The sequence below is a fragment of the Alligator mississippiensis genome, chromosome 16, assembly GCF_030867095.1.
Source record: "Alligator mississippiensis isolate rAllMis1 chromosome 16, rAllMis1, whole genome shotgun sequence".
NCBI classification, from domain to species: domain Eukaryota; kingdom Metazoa; phylum Chordata; order Crocodylia; family Alligatoridae; genus Alligator; species Alligator mississippiensis.
The window spans coordinates 29,610,374-29,637,793 of record NC_081839.1 but is presented as its reverse complement, the minus strand read 5'-3'; positions in this window follow the sequence as shown (position 1 = coordinate 29,637,793).

The window sequence follows — 27,420 nt, the reverse complement described above, 5'->3', positions numbered from 1 at the left end:
ACTGTGGGTGACCAGGAATACGGATAAGGCCATTGACTTAAAGGTGTTAGATTTTGAGTTTTATCTTCTATCCCATGTTTTATGTCTCTCTTCATTTTGCTTGCTTTGTTTAGCCACTACCACCCTAAACAGAGGGTTCACTGAGCTGTCTACAGTAATGCCCCATTTTTTTTCTCCCCATGAGTGATAATCAGGTGTGCAGTTAGTTCAGGTTATTTTTTCCAGGGTGAAATACTTTGCATTTGTTAGGAATTTCCATCTGCCTTCATGCTGCCCATTCACACGTGTTTGTGAGTTCCCACAAGAGAGACACATCATCTTCTTTTGCAGTAATGAATTGAAATACATGTATCCATCATCTGGAAAAGAGGTAAAGGTGAGCTGGGAAAACTTTTTACTTATTCACCAATATTTATGTGACTGTAAATCTTAGGCAGCCTATGACTAATTTTTGGCCATACTGGTAACCCCCACTTAGCGCTTTCAATTGGTTCCTGAAAAAAACAGCATTAAGCAAAACTAGCATTAAGCAAAACCGGAAGTTTTTGGCAACCCAAGATGGTAACCCCCAAGTGTTTTTAATGACCCAAGATGGAGACCACGAGCATTATAACAGAACTCGCTGAGCGCTAAGTGGAATCAGGTATCAATTTAAAATGAGCGTTGTAGCAAACCAGCGTTAAGCAAAACAGCATTAAGCTGTTGCCTATACTGAAAATTTACTTTTCAGGTCCATATTCTGGGTTCGGGTGTTATTTTATTTTAGTCTTTTAGCTCATTTCTAACGTCTGACAGTACTTTGCCCATCATCCATTGTCTTCTCAGTATCTTCTTGCAAGGATCTTCTTAGTACAAATGTTTCTTCCTGTCTGTACAGAAATCACTTCTGCTATTTCTCTTTAATTTACCATGTTGCTGACCTCGTCACAAATGTTTATTAGAGAAACTCACATTCCCACGGCAAAAACTGCATTTGTCTATGTCTAGGAAAGCCTGTGGATGTTTTGTGATTCTGTTTTAGATGATCATTGCATCCAGTCAACCTGATATTTAGCCATGTCTCTCCGGTTTGTAATTCTCAGGGCCACTTTTCATTCCATTTTCCTAAAACAGATACCAACCTCCTGATATTTTACTTTTCACATGTGTCGTGGTAGCCTGGAGGTCAGAGACCAGAAGGGCATGATCCTAGGCACTGTACACACAGGGCTGCTCCTGTCCAAGCAGTTTCCCATGTTCCACTGCCTCTGCCTTTGGCCTCGCAGCTTCATCCTCCACCCTCTGCAGTAACAATTAATATATAGAGATGATTACACTTCTTTCAAACACCCTTATTCTCTTTAGCAACTGCCTTTACGCTTTGGGAGGCCAGCATTCATTCATTCAGTCCCTTGCAAACCTCCTCCTTCTGGTCAATTAAAGGACCTTCTGCTAGGACCTTGGCTGTTTGATCTTCAAATTCCCTATTTGTCTTCTGAATTTCTAGCCCACATTTGAACTGCTCTAGTTTATGCTCCTTTCTACTGTCTGTGCTAGGGTTGGATTTCCATTTTCTGATTATATCAACATGATGACCACATTGTGATACGAATATCAGATCTCTTAAAAACGCCATCGACGTGTAAGATAGAAATGGATGACAAACATTAACGCTACCATCTACTTCTCCAGTCCTTTCCATTTAAGGAAGATGCTGGAAAAGTGCAAACTATAACTAAAAATTATTGGATTCTTATTATATTAGATCAGTTTGCCCCATGTTATAGAACCTGTAGGAGTCAGATTTCCACCTTCACAGGGCCAGAAAAACAACAGTAACCTTAGGGTTAAAGCATTCATCAACTCAGAATAGCATTACGATCAGACTGCAGTATATCCTTATAACATTTTATGCAAGCCAGACAAGATGATTTATAAGTTATTCTCCCCAAGCTTCAATTAATTTCACTTAGGACATTTTCACAGTTGCACAATAAATGTTTAAATTAAGACATTTTTCTTCTTTTTTCCCCCCCTTGTGGAAATTGAATTGAATATTAACTGGTTATTGGGTGCCACTCATGGTCTGCACAATTACAGATAAGAACATCGATCTGGCAGGAAAACAAATTGGCTCTTAAAAGAGGGCAGTTTGGATCTGACAGGTTAAGATGATTAGGCATCTCTCTAATGGATTCTGTGCATTACTCCCGGATGTATGCAGGAAGTGGATCTGCCCACCCCACTTGCTGGTACCAAACAATTATCTGCTTCATACAGGAAACCCAACTTGCAAAATTACCTGCTGAGGTTCAGGTCAGTGGTTTGCTATATAAATTAACTGGCTAGCAGTAAAACAGCATGTCTGAGTGGTGCAATCGGAGACCATTGTTCTGGATGGACATGGAAGTATTTTAGGGGGTATGTAGAGGAGATGATATGGTCTTTCATAAGCAATAGGTGCCATTAAATGCACAATGTTCTGAGTATCCCATACAGCATGGTTGTTATAATATCCTGTGGTGGGTGTTAAGCATGGGACATACACACCAGTGCACTGCCACAGGATTTCTCACTGTCTCACCATTTAGAAAGGAAGGGTGATGTTAGGGCACAAGCCACACCTTGGGTTCAAGGCTCTTCCATGCCATAGATGGCATGTGTGGCCCCGAGAAAGTCTCGACCGTGTCCTGGCCAGTGGAGATACTAGCAGTTCTCTATTTCACAGGGATATGGCAAAGATAAGGAAGAATTATTCTGACAAAATATTATGACATGGTCAAATCGCTCCTTGGCAAACTCCAAGTCTTTTGCAGAGATGGTTGGATTTTCTGGGCACCAGTCAGGGACCCCGCTCTCAAACTCCTGGACAGGCGGCTGGGAAAACCTGTGGCCACAAGTTATCCCATCCAACAGCTGCCTCAGAGTCCCAAAGAGACTCAAAATGTATAGATTAATGATAGGACAGGCAAGCAGGGAGATGTTCAGATTTTGATGCCTGTTATAAGATAGTGTAGGGAAGCCTGAATTCCCATGACATTGGAGAAATATTTTCTGAAACTAAATACCAGCCACACTTAAACAAGTCATAGTCCGACATCCTGAAAGGGGCAGCTCTCTCAAGGAAAAAAAGGAAGAGAATATTACTTCTATGTGGTCAGGAAAGTGGAGGTTGTCTTATCTTTGTGGTGTTTGCAAGGTAGACTGCTGTGTTTGCTTCAAGGTTTTGATCCTTCTCTATGTTGCTGAATTTAAAGAGAGAAAATTGCTGTTTTCCAAATTTCAGAACTTTGATGAGTAAGTCAATCAAATATTTTTAAATGTGGGGAAAAATAGGGAAAAAGTGCCTCTTTCTTACCCCTTGACCAATTATGGACCCGCTTGATATTTTGGGGGAAAATAGTGGATTTTTAAATAAAACCTTTTTCTTTTTTTTTCCCCATTCTCCCCAGTATCCTGAGCCAGCAGTAGGTATAGGAAAGTGATTTTTTCCCACCTAGTTAGTCCAAAGACTAAACCTTCCAGAAGTCTTTGTGTGTTTTGTGTTAAGAATATGTTGAGAGATCGTGTTATCAGTGCAGCTGAGATATTGCAGTGACATGAAATCTTGTAGCTAATATAAATTGAGCTGCACTCAGAAGGACCCTGATAAAGCCAATGAAGGTGCAGAGAAAGCTACTTTTTAACTAACTAACCTTTATAACCCTTTCCAAAACTACCTACATATTTTGACTTTTTATAAGAAATTGGGCTTAGGCCCAGATCTAAAGCTTTTAAAGTCGTTCAAATGATTTTTTATTGACTTCAAGGAGCTTAAAATCAGGCTGTCATTGTATATGCAAGCTGTTGCATCCTTAAAATAAAAACTGAAGGTTTGTGGACAAAACGACATAGATGCAACTCCCCCGTGGCTTCATATCACTGTGGCTAGCTGGGAATGAAGATGTTAAATCAGCATCACATTTTGCTCTCTTGAAGTCAGTGATAGTTTTGCCATTGACTTTAATGGCTGCAGAATCAAACCCGTAATGGACACCACTTGTAAAAAGCTTTGACATCCCATTATAAGACGCCACGTTCTAAATAAATGGCTGGTTGCATTTTAACAAAATAAACGGTAATAAAATAATTTCAGTGCAGAACCATCGAGTGGACGGTTTGTCATTGGTATACATTCTAGTCTGATTTTATAGTGATCGGAAGGGAAAAAGAGGCCTCTGACAATCTGGATTGAATTCATTTACACAGGTAGATGCACCTTTCTCTTTTACGAAGAACTTTGAATTCTGTTCACTTTAAATCAAATCATCCACTGGTGGAAATCACTGCGTTGGTTTCCATCAACTAAGAGCCTCTGTGCTTTCAAACATAAATGACTAGTCAAACATACCCACTGAAGTCACCGGGGGTCCTTTGATTGACCTCAGTGGGCAATACATGAGGCTCACAGGGTTGAACTATCCTTTCACAGTGTTTACCCACAATAGTGAAGTTATTCCTGATTTGCACCAGGGGAAGCAAAGGATGACTAAGACCATAAGTATCCAAGTTCACTTTTTTAGTGTAATTTGGTAGTTCTGGACAGACGAGTGCATTAAGCACTCATGAACGGAGCCCTACAGATTGAAATTCCCTCTTTCTGTCCCCGGAGAAGACACAACTCAGCAGCAAGTGCACAAACTTTCTGTTATTACCCTTCCCTTTTAGAGTAGGAGGGACTGCCTCTGAACACAAGGAGAGACTTCAGCGCGGACAGAAAACACCAACTCATTTCCCATACAACCCTCAGAGGGTAGCAGTTGCTGGAAGCTACTGACCTGCACAGGACTCAACCTGGCAATGCAGAGATAAAATGTAGGTACTCCGATTATCTTGGTATAAATCCAGACATAGATGTATCTCTAGGCTTTCCTAGCATTTATCGCTGTAGGATTTGAGCACCTCACGAGCATTAAATAATTTATTCTCAACATTCCTATGAGGCATAAAAGGAGCAGCGACATGAGACACTTGCCCATAGGCACAGAGACAGGGGTATAAACCCAGGCCTCCTGAATCCTAAACTGCTGTCTATTTAATACGATCTACTCTTTGCATAGAAACTTTGGGGTGGGGAAAGTCCGGAGCTGCGCAGCTCTATTGCCAGTCCCCTCAACTTTCTAATCTCCCTGTACCAAGTTCCTTACCCCAAAACCAGCACCCCTATCCTGAACGGTGACGGTCAATACTCTGCGTGGCACCCCTTGCTTTCAATGTAACATTGCAAGAGTTCTGTAATGATCAGAAGAGATTAATTGAATCCAAACTGTACAGCACATCAAATAAAGGAACAGGGACCCCATTTATCTGTTAAAGTTCTGAAAATGAAAAACATCTAATCACTCGTTCCCTTTGATGAAAGGCTCATTGTTCCACTCTACGGAGAGGCATTTCGTATGGCACTGACCATACAGATTTTTTTTTTTGTAAGTTCACTTCTAGAATTTAACTCTAATTATATTTGTTCCCTGCCAGAAATTATAAGTTTCCACAATACTGTGGTTTCTTGGTTTTTTTGTTTTTTTTTTTAAAGAAATATATTTGTTCCTAAGGAGGAGCAATTGGAAACTAATACAATTAAATACTTTGCTCTGCCTGCCAAGGACATTTGTCTGCTACTGTGCTACATCAGGTATGTAATGAAAGGCAAATGACAGCGAATCTTAATGCAGTAGGGAGCTTGGGTAACTGTAGTTTTATGTCAGGGATAGCTTGCTAGAGAAAAGCTGCATTGTATCTAGGATTAGCAGAACTGCAGGATTTCATTAATGACCGACCAGCTTTTTAGCAAAACAAAGATAGTTAGGGAGTAAAAGAGAACATGACTGGAATCTGTACCACTAATTGGAAATGTATATTATCTTCACTTTGTTAAGGAGGAGGCACTGGGTGTTCTATATTGTCATTTGGAGAATGTCAACTTGTACAATAGTCTTCCCAGATTGGGATGCTGGGTTACAAAAGCACCAACAGTTGGAGCCTGTTGCTTTTTCCTTCCTGTACAGATCTGAAATTTTTGAAAAAAATAATCTGTATCCTGAACTGGATTTAAGATGGAAAGTAAGGATCTTGGAAGTTTTGCAAAATGATAGTGAAAAAAAGAGTCAGATATAGCAAATCAACATATTTTGCTTAGATTTTGGCCTTTTAACAATTTAACCCCCCACCCCATTTTTTTTTTTTTTACTATAAATGAACTAAAATCTTCAAATGAAAAGTCATTCTAAACCACAAAGTGAAAGCTCCTGTTTGACAGTTTTGAAATGTTTCCATTTTATTTTCTATTTTTGAATCGAGCAGGTTCTTCCAAGCAGACTGTGCCCCGTGGTTTCAGTTTGGAGAAACTGATGTTTCTTCTGGGGGAAAAAAATCAGAAAACAGTGGGCCTCATTTTATTTTTTTTCATGTTAGGCTTGGGTCGAAGTCTGTTAAAACCAATTGGAGCATTTGCATTGACTTCAGTGAGCTCTGGATGAAGCTCAAAGTACCCAAATGTTTTGTTAGGCTCGCACTCCTGAACTCAGAGCAATTTCCCCTGAGATAAGAACCGAGACAGGATCTACTTGATCGAATCCTACAGTCCCTTACTCAGGACAGTAATAAGTAAAGACTGCACAAAGCCCAGCCCAGTAAGAGCTCTGAAAGGATAAATGGAATACATTTATATCAAGTTCCCTTTACACCAGTCTGTGAGGATAATTTGCCCCCATTCTTAAGGCCTCATGTTCATGGTCAAAGTGGTGTAAAATAGTCTGAGCGTAAACAAGAATTAAGCTCATTATTTGAGACGTTTTCTTTTACTTCGTGTCCTTGACCACCAGGCAAAGAAAGAGAGAGAGAGAGAGAGAGAGAGAGGGACTCACTAAGACAATTCTGAAACCTTCCAGTACTTTTCTGATCACTTTCCAAAGTTGAAATATGATTGCAACCTTTTTGCATATAGAGGGAAAGGACCCATTTAAATGAAAAATTAGGTGCCTTAACAGGTCAAGCACATAGTTACATTAATGTTGTGTAGAACAATAAATCAACTTCGATCTCCAATTGAAAAAATGCTAATTTAGTTCAGTGATTCACTGATTGTACTTCCCGTGCACCCCGGCGATAGAAATCTTTTCTTTTATTTAATGCGAGACAGTGATTTGACGGCCCTCCTAATGGCGCTTGCAGACTATCAGCATTTCAGTGGAATTCTGATCATGGTTTTAATATTCCATGCAGCTTTGCCCCCTCTGATTTCACGCTGAAACATTAACAAGAGCTGACACTGGAGATTAGAAGCAGACAGCTGGAATGCCAGGTCTTTGTTGCAGCATGGACATGAGCCAACATCGTTCAACCGCAGCCAAGAGGGACCTGGGAAAGTCTTCTTAAGAAGAAGGGGAGGTAGAGAGGGGGAGGCAAGGTAGTTTACTGAAGGGCATATACAAGTAGATAATTGCAGAGCCCTTTCATCTTTTAAATCCAAATTCTAATCAATTCTGGTTTATTAAGGGGAAAGAGGGTCATTAAAGGTAAATTTTGCGCGCGCGCACACACACACAAATCTTCATTTGAACTCTGCAAGCATAAAAGTTTTGCATATAAAATAACTGCGTGTCCACAACTGCCACTCATTTCCTACCGCACATTTGCAATTATTTGCAGTGCTTCCATTTGGAAATGCAGTGCCAGGCTCCTTTAAAAAAAAAAAAAGATTTAATCCACTTAGTTCCAGGTGAATAAATTGAGAAATAAAAATGGATTTATGTGCTGGTGCAGTTTGTGTGAACTGTAGAGGAGGAAGAAGTGGTATAATATAACATTTATGTGTTTAATACTTTGTTTTTTGAGAACAGAAACCTAGTAAAGACACATCATTTTATCCAAACCATGATACAACTCTTACCCTGCTGTATGTACTTGAAAGAGGGAGACTTTGGGAGATTCCCGGGATGTCCTGTAGCAAAGCTGCTCAGCCTTTTCTTTTAAATAAGAAAGCTGCAAGTGTTAACAGAGGTAAATGTATATAAGGGCCAGGTAGTACCTTACTCAGTCAAACTCCCCTTGAAGTGGGGAGTTCTTCTGACTGAGTAATAATGGCCTGAGCCACAGCTCATTGAGAGTGATAGAAAAGCTCCCACTGACGTCCCTGAGCTTCATACCGGCACAGACTGCATAAGCAGTCCAGGGTTTAGGCCTGTCTTTGCAAATTATTATCATCAAAGGACACAGCAAGGTGCTCCGGTAGAAGTGGACATCTCAGGAGTGACGGGTAGTCCACTGACCATTGCATATGACCTTGAACAAATCACTTTATTTCTCTGTGCTTCTCTATCCCCTCCCCCACTCTAGATTACGAGCTCCTCCAAGGAACAGTGGGGCCCAGATCACTTGGGGTCTCTAAATACAAAAAAGCAACAATCCTATTAATTTCCCAGGATTCCTCCCCCCCACGCCCAATGCAGTTATCAATTTTGGTTTAAAGGGAGGCAGGATGCCTATTGTGCTCGATGCGATACAAACACATTGGAAGATACAGCCCCTCGCCCAAAGGGCTTACAGTTTAAAAAGACAGAGACAGATGAAGGACTGTGGGAAAGGGATAAAGTATACAAGCATAGGCTCCAGTCCTGCAGCGAGCTCCATGCCACGGGGCATAGGCATCCAAACACAGCCCCCATTGACTTCAGCGGGGCTATGGTTAGGGACAGGGGTTCACGAGTGTGGAGATCCTTTACAGGGTGGGGTGCCAAAGTGATTAATGTGATGATTAGCACATGCAGTGCTTAATGCCATGGTTTTTATGTTATTTAATAAATCCCATCTGCCCCTCTAGCTATCCATTGCTGGGTTCTCTTAACTAGATTGATAGCAAAAAGCAGAGAACAAATATTTGTATTAACAATCTAAAGATGATCTGGGAATTCACGGTCTTGCTCAAGAGCAGTTTGAATACAAAGTTTTAGTTTTATTACCTTGCAGTGATATCTTTCTTTCCTCTAAGAGAAGAAAAAAACACTTCCAGAAAATGATATAGGGTTACTTTCTGCTTCCAGTTATTCCGGTCTCAATTTGGAATAAGCTCACTAAAATCAGTAAGGTTATCTCTTATTTAAAATGAGATGAGCTTGACTCCTCACAACATCTCCTACCAGCACGGTATTTCATGTGGAACTAGTTCCCAGATAGGCAAATTAAGGCACAGAAAGGTGAAATGAGTTGCCCAAAATTGCCGAGAGCAGGCTGAAGGCAGAGCCAAGAATATAGCTTGGGAAGCTCCCACTTCCTGCTCCTGCTTTAGTTTTTGTGTCATGGCATGAAGAAATATATATATATATACAGTCAGACAACCTCCTTTGCCAGGATGGATGGTTTTATGTACTGGTCATTCTTTTTGATTTTGTTTTCTGGACCCCGATACTAGGTAAGCATTCATCTGGGATGGTATAGGAATAGCACATCCTGCCTTCATGCAGCATGTTAAACTAGATATCCCTTGAGGTGCCTTCCACTCCTATGACTCTTGGATCCTTTTCTGACCTTCTATGTATTACAGGTCTTCAGACTGCACTTTGTTCTTCAGTTTATTGAAAATCTGCTGAGTCCAAGACCTTGTGTTAGTTTAAATCATAGCTGCTATCCAGTCTTGGTTTGAAGACATTAAGAGACAGTGAATTCACCACTCCCCTTGGTTTCTTCTGCTGGTTCAATCATTCTCTCTCTCTCTCAAAAATGTCTGCCTTATTTGTTATTGAATTTGTCTAGCTTAGACCTCTAGCCATTGGTCCTCATTATGCCTTTAGCCACGATGTTAAAGAGCCCCTTAATACTCAGAGTTTTCCTCCCGTGAAGATACAGATATAATAAAGTCAACACTCATTCTTCTCTTTGATAAAGCAATTGAGCTCTGGACATTTATAACTATTGACATTTTCTCAAGCCCTCTAATTACTTTTATACCGCTTTTTTGCATGTCATCCAATTTTTCAGCACCTTTTTAAAATACCCCAAAGGGTATTCCAGTGTTGACCCGCATATAAGGACCAACCCAAAATGTGATTCTGCGGCTTTTGCAGAAATTGCAAAATCAGACATTTTTTAAAAAAAATCCATAGTGGGGAAAAAAACTTCCTAAAAGTAAAATCCTGGCTCCCCAGTGGCTGCCAGCTCTGCCCCTCTCTCCCCAAGATGGCTGCCACCTCAACTTCTCACAGCTGATTGGCTGAGAGGGCTACTTGTCATACAGCTCCACCCCTTTCCACCAATCAGTGACAAGGCATGGGGTCACATGCCAGACGGTCCTCTCAGTCAGTTGATGATGATGGGCAGAGCCATATGACAGACAGACCTCTCCACTAATCAGCACCAGGGTCCCTTGGCCAATCAGAGGTGTAGGGGGTGGGGGGGCATGGCCATGATAAGTTTTAAAAAATGGCAGCTGGTCCCATGAATTGCCCGTGAAATTGGTCAGCTGCCTCCTCGAGTTAGGTAGACCCCTATATATGGAGGTAAAAATCACCTCCTTCCTTCTCCATGCTACCCCCGTTATACCCCTTTTCTGCCACAGTCCTACATTAGGAGATCAGTTGCCTGTCCACTGCGACCCCCAAACCCTTTCCCGAGTCAATGCACTCTATGCAGCCCTCCTTTCTGCAGGTATGACCTTGGCCTTCATTCCTTGATCCTGTTGAGGAGCATGTGTTCGATGGACTGTACTGGGCCTTAGATTATGCCTCAAGCCTCCTGTCTCTGGTTAGATCTACAATAGAAATGTTGGTTGGCATAGAAACTTTGGCTAGGGATGTGATTTAGGTAACGTTTCTCTACCAACCCCCCCACCAGTTTATGACAGTACAAATATATTTTTCTTATATTTCGTGTAGGCCCTTTCAATCTCCCCCTAACCTTATTTCACATTTCCCTTTGATTATCCCCTCTACAGCTACAAAGTGCTCACTCTAACAGTTCCAGACACTGCTTTGAGATCTTTTGAGGATAGATGCTATATAAATGCAAAGTATTGTCATTGTAAAAGAAAGTGCCTCTTTTCTAACTGAAACCACTTTCTTTTCTTTAATTGATTACTTGTTGTCTAGACTGAAGCTCATTAGAAGAGTTCTAAGGCTCAGCATCATTTGCTTTGCATCTTAGTCAATCTGTGAAACAACTGGTAGGCTCCAGAATGGATGAGGAACATGTTCTTGCAGCCATAAATGTGCTAAGAAAGGAAAATGAAAGCTGAAATGGGCAATGAATGGAAATGAAATGGTCACCAATGAATAGATAATACTATTGACCTTTCCCACATTTGCATCATTAGCCAAAGTTCACTAGAGACCTTCCATGCTTGTTATCATTATCCCTCATTAGAAGTCACTCTAGAAACATTAGCCAAGCAGTTCAGGAGCTTGTTAATTGCTTTAATAAGGCAATGTCAATACCAGGATGAGCTGTGAGGAAGGGTCCTTAAGGCTAAGATTTCTTGGGCTTTATGTCTCACGTCTGGGAGCAAGAGAAAAAAAAACAAAACTTTAATTTCAGAGTAAGGATCCCACACTGGGCTTTGGTGCTGCTGTAAGTTCATTTATCCCCCTGAAATTTAGTGGAGCTACACCAATTTATGCCAACTCGAGATCTAGCCTGGTATCTGGAAGATGGTCATGTTGGCATACATTATATTTGTGCATGACCTTGTAAGCAACAGTTCCTTTAGATATGGAACTGAACTTTCCCTAATTTTCTTTTTTCTTTTTTTGGGTGGGGGAAGTAAGGGAGAATTGAGAAGGGACTGAAAGGCAAGATTTCAGCACAATCCACTGCCAGGACAACTCTATATTAATGCATGCACAAGACTGGGGCTGCTTCTTGGCTGCTACAAGCAGAAACAGCTCCATTTTCCTTCAATTGAATTTTACTGCTTTTTGCAAGGCTTATACTGACTGAGCTGGTTTATTCATCCATAAGCATCACCTTTTCTTTATTTTTGGTAGCATTTCAAGATCCATACAAACAGCCAGGTCCCATTTATTTTGGCAAGGATTGGTAATCTCAGTGATTTCATGGGTCATCATCACTTGCCTTTATCCTTTGATTTCTTACAAGCCTTTATCGTAGCATCAGGGCTCCTAAGACTCAGACTTGTATGATTTATGAGTTGGAGCAGAGAGTTGCAAGGCAAGGCAAGTTACAGTTCAAATCCTGGTTCTGCCAGCAACTTTTTATGTGGCCATGAGCATCTTTCAACTTATGAAAACCTCTCCGTGTCTCCCTTTCCACAATAGCAAAAGAGAGATAGCACCCACCTTTGCGGAGAGGAGATGAAATCTGCTGCGTAAGTGGAGGTTAGTGGTTTGTCCTGGAAGCACTCCCATCACCTGATGTAGCCTCATCTGTCATATGCTCTCACCTGCAGTTTGCGAGGTCAAACAGCAGTTCAAGTGGTACTGCACAGTTCTGCTTTTTTTGAACAACATCAGGGTTTCTTTTATTTCTAGGCTTTATGGAAAAAACCTGCTTACAACGTACCTTTTTCTTACAAACATGGAAATACCCAGAAATAATACATCTCAATTTGCTCTGTGCCATTTTGTTCCCAGGTGTGTTCATTTATGGTTCAGTGATTATATTGACTTGTGAATTTTGTAAGTCAGAATTTTTCCTTTTGCCCACTGAAGTTTATGAGAGCTAGTAGGAGGGGCGAATAGTGTCCTAGTAGGAAGGATTCAAAATTTCCAGTCCAATGGCATAGTTTTGGGGGATTTTCATCTTCCAAAGGTGATCCCTCCAGAAATGAAAGTGAATACAAGGGGTTTGATGGGTACAATGCTCTGTACAGGTTCAGCACTGAAACCTTGCAAGGATTCATACAGGTAAAGAGGAGCAAATGTTTAAAAATGAGATGCCATTCAAAGTAGCACAGGACTTTGGATGCCTGAACTACTTCCTAGAGTTGTTATCCAGTTGAGGGAGGCATCAGCCTTTTCGAATAAAGTGCAAATCATCCTAGTATCTAAACTGATGCTGTTGTTGCAAAGCCAAGGAAATTCAATGCTGCTGAGTCTAATTTGGTTTGACACCACTCGTGCAAGTCTGTGGGGCAAATTTAAAGCCTAAGTTCTGAAGTCCTCACTAGAACTAAAATGGAAAATAACTGCAAGATACCCTTTGATTTTAACAGAGCCAAGTACTTAAGGGATTCCTGTTGTTGCTGGACATTGCAGGTGAGTTCACTGTGCTCAACTAGAGATGGCTAGAAGGAGGCTGGTTTTTCGGATGGATGGTGCTCAGTATTGTCTGAAAAATAGGGGCCCTTAAACAAACTTTTTGAATTCACTGGGCATCAGATCAAGCCCCTGGCAACTTTGTGATACTTAAACGCAGCTAATAAGTTTGGGTTCCCAACTCAAGATCACTCAAACACCCTTCCTTTGACCAATTCTTAGGACTTCATGAACACTCAAAACCTCAGCACTTACGTTGTTTAGATCGGACTTGTCTCCCTTCCACACACATTATAGTTGGGGACCATAATATTTTTGTGGGAAAAGTGTTTATTAATATCTAACCTATTGCTCCTAAGTTCATGCTCAGCTACGTTCCACCTAAGGATGAAAAAGGTTTCTTGTGGTGACTGGAAGGATAAAGGGATTGGTAATTAGAGAAGGAGACTTAAGCCTCTTGGTAGGTGGCTGGAATTCGGCCCACACTTGCACTTGCCTAAAGTCATTATCACGACGGACGTTCCCAGTGAAGTGAGGTTGAGTTGGCAGGTCTCAGTCTAGCTCCCAATGGAAAAGAGCTCATACCAAAAGTTGTGCTCTCTCAGAACCAGAGCACAAACACAGGCTTTACATCTTCGTTACTTTTCTTTCTGATGAAAAGAAAGAGCAAAGGTAACATCTCCAGGAGAGACCTCACTGCTGGTGACTCGCTCCTGGCTAGCCACCATTGAACTAATTCACACCCAGTCTCCGTGGGCAGGTGAGGAGGTTCACTTAAAGGTACAGCTCATATACCTTTCGGTTCCAGAGCAACATCATGAACAAATACACCAGCATCCTTGGATTTACCTGGCAGGCTCACCAAAAGCCCACGCACTAACTAAGCCTCAGAAACTGAAATGTGGTGCTCCCAACCAGTCATTGCTACTGGAACACCAATGGAAGCTTTTTCTTGCATTGTCCGGCCACTTCTGCTTCATCCAATACAGGTAAAGAAAGGACTTAACTTTCCAAGGGCTATCAATCCAGCCCCTTTCACCTATGCTAAGTTTAATCATAAAAATTTTATAATGAATATAATTTCCTTTTTTATGACTCACTTCTATCCTCTTTAGTGTATGCCTTTACTTCCCATTAACTCTAGCGCGATGTTTCAAGGGGAAGACAAAGTCTTTTGAAGCTAAGCCATATCTCTGCGCACTAACCATTTCCATGCTATAGGCTGCCTGGTCCTTCCTTTAGGAATGAAAGATAATGTATGTACCAGAAATTAGTGCTTTAACATCAATTGTCTCCAAAATCCCCTCATCAGTACTCATTGCTCATTTGCATTCAGTACACATACTAAATGATTTTAAATAGGAAAAAGATGTGGGTTGGGGGAGAACCACCAATACATATTTAATGAGGTTCAATAGCTCTAAAGATGCAGAGCAGTGGCTGTTTTCACCAGAAAGTGCTCTATAGCTGTGACCAAACAGAAGTTCATGGCTGCAGACAGTTTTAAAAGGGCCCAATCCCACAAAAATTCAGAAGAACATGCTCCAAAATAAAGCTCTTTCTGTAACTTGTGTCTGCAGAGCTCCCAGCATGTCACCCTTTTAAGAATGGGAAGAGGGAAAGGGAGCAGAGGGAGTTGGGGTTGGGTTTTTTTTCAGCTAGTGCTGGAGGATGGGGCAGGTGGATTGGAGCACCCCCCACCCCGAGGTGGAGGGGCTCCAATCCACCTACCCCACCCTCCAGTGCTGCCTGGGAAACCCCAAGAATAATCTCCCTCTGCTCCCTTCCCCCACTCCCATTCCAAAAACAGTGACTGGGAGGTGGAGTGGCATTGCTACAGAGGCTTGCAGCAAGCAGCTGAAATCCCCAACCCTCAGACCAAACAGCAAACTTTGGTTTGATCCAGGGAATCATTGCAACTCATAGCGCTTCCTGCAAGGCGCTATGAGTTGCAATGGGCAGCTGCTCTTCTGTCTGCGCCCTACATTTACTAGTATAGATCTCAACTGAGAAAACCGGATAGTTCAAACTTACTGTAACTTGAAAAATATTACATGAGGAAGCACAACCCAGTTTTGTTGTCTATAGAGGGCCCAGGGGCTGGTCTGCATTGAGAACCTTTATTGGAGCTATTGTCAATTTAATCCTGTCTCTTCCAGAGCTGGAAACTTAAGTAAGAGACAAACCTTAAGTCCCATGAAATCACTGGGAATTTGGCTTTAATTAGGACACAAGGCCTTTCAGAGACTTTGAACTGTCTTTAACTTTGCTATGGGTCAAGCTCTAAGGCCCAATTTAGGATAGCACTTTAGTACAGTCCTAAAGTTAAGATTATGCATAAGCCTCATAGCCTGCAATAGGAGCTAGGGGGTAATGCTATAATCCCTTACTCATATAGGGATGCTTACATCAGCTGGTGCTATCAATCCCATCTGCATCTAAGCAGGAAACCTACCCCCGCTAAATTCACTCTGTGCCTCTCATGCAATTACCCCTGAACCCCCCAGAGTAAGGAGCATGGAGATGGCGGCACCGGATCCAGCACGCTTGTTTCCTCTTCTGGCCTAAACTATGTTGGTCCTATGCCAATTTACACTAGCTGAATATCTGGCTGATCAATCCAGAAAGCAGTAACAGTAATTCAGACGTGTTTGTGCTTCACTCTCTCTTCACCATGCTCAATTTTGCAAACTCATATCCAAACTAGGCCCAGTACAGCAGGTCCTTTCACCCACTGGAGGAATGCCAGAGTCTCTGGAGTGAATTGTAGCAGCTATTCAACAGTGCACAGTAAATTAGCACATTTTAAAAAGGGGAAGCGAGGAACCACATCCAGGAGAAACTGGGGGATTTAAGCAATGTAATTAATTATATACAAAATACAAAAGCAAAGAAAACAGCAAAACTAATGTGTCCATTTTTTCTGTCGTAGAGCCTTTGCATTCTCTCAGGGGTTCTGTGGAAAGGGTCAAGTGATGCTGTGATCTCACCTGCAGATCCCTGTTTTACAAAAGGCACATGCTTCTATTTTGCAAATGGGGACACTGAGACATGAAGTAACTTGTCTAAACCCTCCGGTGAGTCTGATCAGAAAATTGTACATGAGAGAAATTGTCCCCAGTCCCCTGAATCTAACTACTGGGAAGCACTGCCTATGGAACAAACCAGGAAACGGAGAAAACCCCTTCTCTCTTCGTCTCCCTAATGTTCTCATAAAATCCCCTTTCCTCTTCCCCTGGGATCCATTTCTCAGGGGGGAGAGGCTTACTATGCATGACTGCTTCATGTGAAACAGAAAGGAGCTTTATTATTAGATCATCGATCCACTTGAAATCATTTAGTCAAGCAGCACTGCAAAGGGGAATGGCATTTTGCAGAGGGAAGGGTCTGACTCTCCTCCCAGCTACACTGCAGTAATTCAGAAGGAGCTCCAGAGTAAGACAATGGATTTACACCAAGTTAAGCACGATCAAGCCCAGTGTCATTTAGCTGCAGCTGGACAGATGTGGGTCTGATACCTTCTGGAACGCAGCCTTCCCTTGCAGTAATACGGAAAGCCAAAGGAACTGCCTGATGCTCCATTAAAACTATATTGGGAAAAGTATGCTATTCCACATTGTATTTGTCGCTCGCCAAGGACAATTAAAGGGGTAAAATTAAACATCAAAGGGGAGTGAGGGTGCATATGTCTGTGAAAGAGAGGAGAGTGCACACGCCTGGCTTGCCTCTCACTTACACTTATGTCACTCCATTGACTTCAGTAGAGTAACTCCCAATCCCTGATGTCAGCGAGCAGTGAATCAGGCCATTGGACAGCAGAATAGATCCAGCACCCACCACCCTTTTCCCACAGCACATTTAATGGCAGCAATGACTCAGGTTCATTAAAGGGATAAAAATGTCCTACATAGAGAAATAATTAAGGACTGAAGTGCTAACGACTGGATCACTACATTTATTTTTAGAAGCACTAAAGCCCTGCTTTTTATAGAAAGCCATATATATTTGCATACATACACACACATATATCTATATCTCTCTATCTATATAAATATCTATATAGATACCAATTTTCACTTTTTAAATTATATTTCATGTGACTTAATTGTTCATTAGATGCTCTGGATTGACTGGCCTAGAGACCTCTGTCTCTGGCAGTGACCAGTTCATATTTTCCCTCCACATGAGTTCACTTAAACTCCTGAGGAATAGTCGAAGTAATATGATCTGAAGCATGGACATGGTATACCGATTACATAGCCCTGTCTATATGGTGACACACACTTTGATGAAGAAACCGTACCCCCAAAATCCATGCTTTAATTTCTAGCCTGTGGGACTGTGAAGATAACCCCAAAAATGTGAGCGGTGTAAGTCAAGGTGTGTCATCCTCCTGAATCTCTAGAAAGCCTAGAACGATGGGTCTGAGATGTGATCTGTTCTATACACCTCCAGGATTATCTCATAACATGCATACATTGCAAAGTTAAAGTGCAATTGTAGCATGCTCTAGCATACCCATGATAGCAACCACACAACAGCAGCAGTGAAGACACAGTACCCAATAACATAGCTAAAGTGTATCATGTCATTAGGAGGGTAGTAAAATGCCGGAACAGGTTACCCAGAGAGGTTGTGGACTCTCCATCCCTGGAGATTTTTAAGACCCAGCTAGACAAAGCCTTGGCTGGGTTGATCTAGTTAGGAATGGCCCTACTTTGAGCAGAGGGTTGGATTAGATGTGACCTCCTGAGGTCCCTTCCAACCCTCATTTTCTAGGATTCTGTAATTTCTATGTACTTTCCTTGAGAGACTGGTCTACATAGAAGATAATAGACTTCCTATTGCTACCTGTAAATGAAGATACTCATTTATATGAAGAGGAAGAGGTTTGTACATTTGGTGCTAAAGGCTTTGACATGCCTTGAGGACCCCCATAGAAGCAGCTGCATAAAGATAAAAGGTTATAAACCGCTTTGTTAACTGGTTTACTGATGATTATGTCACCAAAATAAGCAAGCTTGTATACAGTCCTACCATCCCAAATCACCTCTCCTGCTTGAGCAGGAAAAAAGGCACTATTGTCTTCTGCCAACCTATCAAAACCTCCAGCTTCCCCAGAGCCAACATTGCAGTGTCCATACAAGTTTGCAGCACATGGAAAATGAAACAATAAGCACATCAAAAATAGCTTAAATTTAATGACAAAATGAATGTCTGCTATTATCTAAGACTACCATATAATTGGACCACAGCACAAGATATTTTCAGTCTGACAGGGCATGGGATACATAAGGCCTTGCCTTCCTGTCTTATAATAACGGACATGGCATTGGCTTTTGCTTCATAATGATGTCTCTATTTGCCCTCCAAACAGCAGCAAATAATTCCCATAAGCAGTCTGACAGCTCCAGTTCACTAATACAACTGAGTTCAGGTCCTGGTGTGAGCCGAGGAAGGATTTTGTTCCAGTTGTTTACATGTTGTGCATTTGTTTAATAGCCAGCTGAAAAACAATAGTTAAAAAAATCCTAATTGCTTTCATTTTTTGTTGATTGTTTTGGAAATGTTAGTGGGTTTTTGGGGGGGGGGGATGGGGGTTAGTTTGTTTTTTTTTTTTAAACAGAGATGCTTTCACAAACAAGATGTCAGAGTTTTAACTCAATATTTGGTGGCATTAAAATGTCAGTCTGTTTTTATCTGCTTATTTTAAAGGTCCTGAAATAAAGCAGCAGTTGGCCAAATCAGGAAGCAATCATGCTTTTATAGAGGATGTACTTCTGCTTTGCAATCCAGCTGGTACATTTTGCCAAAATCTAGCAGTGTGGTACCTTACCTCTAAAGGTGTCCCACTGAAATGAATGCACCTGGATGTGGAATAAAGTGTTACTGAGTGAGATTAAGGATGAAATGAGCTGTAGCACCTCATTCACCTCCTAAAGACAATGCGTCAAGGGGTGTCTGGCATACAGATATACACTGCTAGGGAAAGAGCTCTGGACTGGGACTTAGGACATTTGAGCTCTATTCCTGGTTCTTCCACTATCCTGGAAAATGTATATACGGGTCTCCGTTGAAATGCGCTTTGAGATCTCCTGATGAAACCCACTCAGTCAGACCTAATTACAGCACTATTACAATAAGATGAGGTTGGGACTCAAGGGACAGCCTGCACTTTTTCTGCTCAATAGAGCAAACTGGAACTTCATAGGATTGAGTGCAAAAATATGCTGCTCCCATAGCTTAGAGAACTGTCAAGAAAGTAGAGGTTGGTTCTACTGGAGGGCCATATATTATCAATGTTAACAGATTGACCAGTGAAGATCCATTTATGTCCTAATTTGATTAGAAGGGGGTGATTATGAAGGACAAGGGTTTCTCCCTTCTTTCTAAGTCTCATCCAGAACCGCTGGAAAAACCTAAGACTGGATCACACAGGAAAAGCTGGTTAACACTCGCATTGGTAGAATGGAGCTAATTGTTGCTAATGAGTTGGTTGGGATGGTAGACCATTCAGTGGGAGCAATAAGTGGAGCAGTTCCTACTTTCTCATTAGTGCTAAGACTTGAAGTCTATCTGGTATGAGGTTCACTTCTGCACTTCCCTGAAATTTAGAGGAAAGCTTCTATTCTCCCGGTTTTGAACTAGTTAGTTTAAATGCCGAGTGAAAGTGGAAAAAAGAAATCACCCCATTTGAAGTGACTGTGCAAGATGCATTGAATAAATAAATATTTCTTTCTCCCTATTGCAGAGAAAAGAAATAAGACTATTTGGTTAAATTGTTCTAAACGGGCTCAGCACTTAAATACTTCAGCAATGGATACCACTGGAAATCTTAAAATAGAGATCTAGGCAGACAGGAGAAAAGGGAGACAGCAGGGGAGTGGGAGTCCCCCTAGACTTTGTTTTATTCCTGGCACAACCCCAGAATAATTGTTTTGTTCTGTTTAAAACACTTTGGGCAGGATTTTATTACTATTGGTTTTTAATCTTGTCTATGCTATTGTGAGTGAAAAGTTACGTGCACAATTGCATACTTGCTTTGCTTACATGATTACATGATACCCAGGAGTACTGAGTATTTTTGCCTGCAAGCATTGTGCCGGCCAGAAAATGTATATGTTGTATTGGCAAATTCTGATTAGTGACGCTGGAAGTCCATTGAAATCAATGGAAAGACTTGTATTTATTTCAGTCGATTTTGGAGCAGGCCCTGTATTTGTAACTTATTGGAAGAATTCATTACAGAAATATATTTATTTACCAGGACTGTAAACATTAATGTTTTTTTTTTTCCATAACAATTTGCTTCATGATCATTCTGGTCTATGGTACAAACCATTTTATCACTGTTTTGTGTGCACCGATGTTCTTCTGGAACTGAAATAGTTACTAAGCTATTTAAAATATTGTGCGTGGGGGTGGGGAATGGATCAAACCAGCATTTTTGTTCATCAATTCAGATTAAAAATTTAATTTCATGGTACAATGAACCCATACAGAGTTATATCTATTAAGGTCACCCACTTCTAGGACTTTAGCTTACCCTAGGTATTGATGACTGCAAAACTCTTTAGGAGATAAGAATCACAGTTTCAGACTTCTCAGCTCTCACAGTTTTAATGTGAGGCACAATTTTCCTGACTCTCAAATACCTGCGACTTGATTTTTGCTAGTGAGAGAGAGGGGAAAAAAAACCTCTTTCTCTTTCTCAATTGCTGTATGGAATTTTTAAATATCTGAGATCTGGCTTTAATTGAGGCTTTTATTGTTTGAAAAGGAGACATGAGCATTTCTAACCTCAAACCTTTTTCTAGTTTCTCTCTCGCTCTACCTAGCTCCGAGAGATGATTTCCGAATTGTCTCCCATAAAAGAAGACACAATTGCTACCTATTTGGCAAAATAGAAAAAACTTTGGGGCCAGGTCTTCTGCTTGTATATCATTCATAGCTAAAGGTTTTCTTGACTAACTTTGGGCCAGGTCCTTATTTGATTATTACTTAGATAAAACTCCTATTTGTGTCAGCAAAAGACGGCCCTTCATTGGCTCAGAAATGTAGCACATTTGTAGTTAGTACACCCAGAAACTGGTAATATTTAATGGACAATATAATAATGATAAAAAGCATCATGGGAAAATAATGTAGCACATTTGTAAATGTACACCCAGAAACTGGTAATATTTAATGGACAATATAATAATGATAAAAAGCATCATGGGAAAATAGTGTAGCACATTTGTAAATGTACACCCAGAAACTGGTAATATTTAATGGACAATATAATAATGATAAAAATAATCTTTGCCATGGGAACAAAGATTTGTGGCCATTTGGAAATAATTAAGAATAAAATGATTGTCTTGGTGATCTCTTTTTTTTTTTAAATCTCTGGCTCTTGAGAGTTTATCCCTGGGTACTGTCAGATGCGTCGCCTTAGAGGAGCCCAGCTACCTTAGCAAGTCATGAACCAAGAGATGGTCATGGATGTAGCTGTCCCGAACAAACTGAGAGCCTCAAAGATGCAGGGTCTTGTAATATGTTGGTTGTAAAGTGTGAGCGTGAAGCTCTGGAAGTATACGATGAAGATCCCTCTCTACGCTGATCCACAGAACTGGAGTCTGGATCTTCAGTCCGTTTCTTCAGTCCTGCATGTCTTTTTTCTAATCCTAATGACTAAGATTTTCTGATGATCAGCAGAGAGGCGGGGGGGATTTTTTGTTTTGGTTAACAAGCAATTTTTGAAAGGAAAAAAAAATTTTTTTTTTTTGTGGGGAAAAGATGTTGATGGGTTGTAATAGCTTTCTGACAAGACAAAGGTGATCAAAGGCATTCTCCACTATTGTTCCTACTGATGTATCCAAGATTAGCCATGAGTTCAATAGGATTCCTAGGCTCCACCAACGTGGAATTTGTAAAGAAGAAGTGATGATAGAATCGTAACAAACGTTCCAAGTTCTAGTCAAAGCCTTGTTGGCCACGCCAGACTTCTTTATTTCTCCTAAATGAGGTGTGAAATATTGTGAATCCAACTACTCCCAGTTCTGGATCGGTCTTTCTTGTAGTCTGTTGAAATTCGTCTTACCTGGAACTTAAAAGCGCATGGGTGGTATAAAACAGATGATACTATTGGGCCAAACTTTCTATGTTTTGTGTCAGGTTTGTCATTTAGAGTGGAAAGTACCTTTTTAATCTATTTGGTTTTCACACAAACCAATGAGATTATTTTTTTTTTTTTTTTGCAATGATTCCTCTTTTTTAATGATCCCCATATCCATGGAGGTCAATGGAACGATGCCCGTCGACTTCAGTGGATTTCAGACCAGGACCCCTTAAAAGAAATAAGCACTTTTACCTGCAAAACACTCCCACTGAAATCTGGAAAACCTCAGAATAGAGTTGGGAACTAGCCAAGAGTCACAATTAATTTTTCAGCAATTACAAAAAAGATTGGGGATCTTTAACGTCTATATAGATTCACGGCTTTGACTGTAAATTAAAGCAGCTTGGGTTGAATCTCGAAAAACTGAGGGATATGAAATCAAGGTATTTGGAAAAAAACACTTAGTTGTAACTCCACTTGTTAACTTCAGATTAACAGGGCTAGTTGCGAGATAGATACTGCTCCATGTAAGCAGGACTAAGTAGATCCCACATTATGAAAGAAGATGCGCCCAAACACTAAGTGTGGAAACTAATCTGGACTTCTTCAGAATTTGGCCACGTTGAAATTCATGGTTTAGATTTAGCTCAAAAAAAAAAAAAGCCAGCTGTGAAGTTGCAATATGGATCTAAGCTTTCTTAAAGTCAGGGCATATTCAGATTGGTGGTTTCCTGTGGTCCTGTCTCCATAGATATTTAAAATATGTACCCACTTGTTTGCAATACTGGGGTATATGAAATGTAAAGTGGACTTACCTTGACCATATATGAATTGGTATGCAAAGTACCTAAAGGGTTTCAAAAGCAATTGGAGTGGAGAGCAAGTTAGTGACTGACAGATCAGTGGATAGTCCGAGCTGGGGTTATTTTAAGCACCGCTAGCTGAGCTCTGAAACCTTTATCTCTGGGGCAGTCAGTTTTCCTTGAACATAATTCATCTGGTCTCAGCGGCACAAATACACCCAGTGAGAACTTGCCTGTTGAAGACACTGGAAATATTTCTATTGACTTCAGTGGCTTTTAGAGCAATCCCCTAGCCTGAAAACGAATGATAATAAATGACGGCATGAAAAAAGCTCAGATCATTTCAGACCATTGCAAAAGGGAAAAAAAAAGCCCAAACCCAAAACAACTGATAGCTGTATATAAGCCAGAGAAATTACTTGACTCTTTCTGCTTGGAAGACAAACAAAAGATAGGGATTTACAAGGGCTTAGATGCAATTTTAAAGCACATTATCATTTGCAAGTGTTGTGCTGGATATGCAAGCGTGTGTGTGTGTAAGTTTTATCACTTAGCTATGGTACGAAAGAAAATATGAAGCAGACCTCACTGAGGTTTTGGAGTTGCTGGGCCTGACTTTTCTCTTGCAAATCAAAAGTAACTCCACTAAAATTGTGCTCTCTTATGTACCAATATTATTCTCCGTCTCTAATGGCCATCACTGCACCCTGACAAATGATGAGCACTCTGAAGACAGCTAATGTTCCCAACTCTGGGGAGCTACACATTCCCTTGCTGTACATTGCCCTGGGGATGGTCCCATGACTCGGCTTGCAGAGCGGACTCTACAGTGTGTTTAGTACAGAAAGATAGGCTCGTTTCATATCTAATCTGTGACAGTGCTGGGTCTTTTATCTGCTGGCTCTATGGACTGGAGCATGTTAGTGCTATGAGCACCACAGTTAGGTATTTTGTTGAAGCATGTTACTGAAAGAGTTCACTTGTCTACCAACCGGTGAGACGTTTTAACTGCTGAGATGGAGCAATCATCATCCTCCTCTTTCAGACCAAGGGGGAAGCTATCAAGGGGGTATTTTAAGCAGCTGGGATGGCTCATAGGGGAGTGGGGAGATGAAGCCATATTGTCTCAGCACAGGAAGCTATTATTGGTCCCCCCTGTAGTCGAGGGTGTATTCACTAACAGGATTACTCACTTCACAGTACAAATTCATCACGTGAATGGATAACCCTAGGATGGGTTCGTGAATGGGTGTCAACTGTAATAAACTCAAAACCAAATAGGCATCGGTAGTAGCAGTTGGGGATTTGCAAGGGGGAATCGATTCATCTGCCTGTGGGTAACGTGCTACATTTCTTGTACGCTCCCCCCTCCCCGCCCAAAACAGCTTCTCATCCAAGTAAACGCGGCAGAGGTAGGTGGGGAAAGGGTTTGTGCCCAAGGTCACGTACCAGGGTAGTGACAGACCAGGGATAAAACTCAGGGGTCCTGACTCCCCCTCCAGTGCTGCATCCACTGGACCGTGTGTCCCCTCTCGAGCCAGTCTATCAGACATAGAAAGATAGCAAATGAATACGAGGACTATTTGAGAAAAGCCTTAGAGGAAAAAGGGAAACTCCAGCAACCCACAACACTGTTCCTCAAGCCTTAAGAGGCTACAAGGCTATGGGCAGTGCTTCCCCTATGCCTAGACAGAGGATGTATTTCCTGTCAGGGGAGGGAGGGAGGTGGCTGGGCTGGAGCCTGAAGGTCTCTTGAATTCTCTGGAAGCTGGGGTGGAAAATCCCAGCCAACATACGAGAAGTCTTGGGGCTGATCTCAGTTGTGCTGTAGCTGGTTTGACCTGTGGTTTTGACTACAGAGGAGAGTCAAAAGCAGCCTTAATCCTCCCGTGTCTCCTCCTGTTTCATCGTTGAAGGGAAAAGTGAAAGAGCATCTATGTTAAAGAAAAATGAGCTACCTGACTGAGGTTGCTCAAACCTGTGTGAGGTGGGAGGAATGCATATGACATGCTGAAGCAAGCCGGCCATATGGGCAAAATACTGAGAGCATCTGTATGTCAACTCGAGGGCTTCATCTAAGCAGAACAAGATACCCGGTGGCTTCAGTGAACTCTGGTCGGGCCCAGACTCTGCGACACGTCAACTCAAGGGCTTCATCTAAGCAAAAAAAGACACCCAGTGGCTTCAATGAGCTCTGGTTGGGCCCAGACTCTGCGACAAGAGAGGGTTTCCCTTCAAGTTAGTACTGAGCCAGAACTGAGGCACCAAACTCTCCCCATATGCTGTATAGGGGCCCTGGGCACCACACACCGGGGGCCAGACGTCCATCATTTAGGCTTTGTAGTGCCAAATGTGGTATTGTAGACACCTCCACCCTTTATTGGGTCTGGCCCAGGCTCCCTACCCAAACATATCCAGTTTCAAGCCAGTCTTAATACAAATTAGCCAAATAAAAGATTGCAAAATGGTTCCAGCCGTGATTAATCAGCTAGAAACATTAGATCCTGAAAATATATCCAATTTCAGAGACATCCATTTAGATGCAATTATTGAGCATGCAATAATTCCTAGAGTAAGAAGCAGGGAGGAGGGGAGCTTCATAAAACGTGTAAGAGCCTTTCATCCCAATAAATGAGAAATATCCTGTCCGTGGGTGATTGATAGCCAGCTGGCTGGATTCCTTTTGGGCGCACAACGGGTTAAACCCCCCTGACTGATGGCTACTGTGGAAAATACCAGGGATTTGGTTATTCTGTCACAAACTGTCCAGACCTGAAACAAAATATCTTAAGGTGCCAATCAAAGGAGAGTTCATTTTTTCGAGCTTGCGCGGATAGTGAAATGCCTACAACCTGCTTTAAAAACATCGCTGCAGAGGGGAGCTGATTAGGACGAGAACTCTGCAGCCCGAGGGCACAATTAACAACGGCCCTTCCACCTGCTCTCCTGAGCCTGCAGTTGGGGATAATTAGTAAACCAGTACCTGAGCATCGCAAGGTTCAAGCTGGCACAGAGGTAGACAAAGGATCAAACCAAATACGCAGGGCTGAGACCTGGGAGGACCCTGCATGCTACGAATAAAAAGGCAGATCCAAAAAAAAAAGGTGATGGAGGTCTCATCTGGGACCTCTTTTGTTGTTTAATAGGACAGCGGTTAAAAATGCACCATGGAAGTGGAGACCCAGTTTCCATCCCCTTTATGGCCTCAGGGAACTGCAGCAGATATGTACCACCTCCCTGGAGATTGCCTGACCCCCAGGTTACAGGTTATACTGGAAGGGAAGGGCAGCCACCTCCTTCCTTCTTTTCCCCTGTTGAATTGTGCTACTGTGCAGAAAAGAGGTCACGATTTGGTGGCTGGAGGAAGGACAAGTGGGGACTATGGGGCTCCAGCCTTGGAGTGGGAGTTGGGCTTGAGTTTTACATGTTAGCCAGTGATCGCTGAATGTAAAGCAGTCCTTGCCATTGGCCTTCTGAGCGTCCTTAAGCAAGCTACTTTCTTCCATCTGTAAAATGGGGATAAACACATCTGCCTCTTCGTGAAGTGCTTTGAGTTGTACTGATGAAAACGGCTTGGTAATCACAAGTTCCTCTTCCCACTTATATCTGAGGTTCCTGCACTTTCCCTCCAGATTTTAGTCAGGACTCACAGGAAATTGGGGAGGGGAGGGAAGAGTAACACAGGTGATCACTTGGATCCAGGGATTTATACCCCACTCCTTGCACAGACTCCTCAAATTTGGAAAGGATTTTTAGGAACACGTTTCTGGATAAACCTTGTCTTCTTTCCAGACCAGGTCTAAGTCTGACCTTGCAGCAGTCTTACAAATGAGCTGTGCACAGCACATCCTGAAAGACTAACTCATAAAGCAGACTGGAGCAATCAATACGGGGAAATGATGAAGGCCTGAACAAGCCAAATTATGCTGGCAGGCCTAAGAGAGACAGAGACACTATTTCTAAGATAATAAAAAGACACTCTTTTAGTACTCTGATTTAAAGGAATCGGAGGTGACTTCCAGCAGCAGAAAGGGAACAGAGGTACCCATTGTCCGGGGAGCCCAGTAATGAGTCAGCGTACACCTGCCTGAGCTGCCTTATCTGGGTATTTGGACTTTGCAGATCTGTATGGCAGAGCTCACTGAAATGCAGCCGTTTCCGTTCACTGGACTGTCACCAGGTCTGAATTCAACCCACTGGGGCTACTCCCACGTGTAAGGATGAGTGAAATGCTCCCGCTTCCGTGTTGCACTCACCCACTTTCCCCCTTGATACTGTATTACTGAGGTCAGGG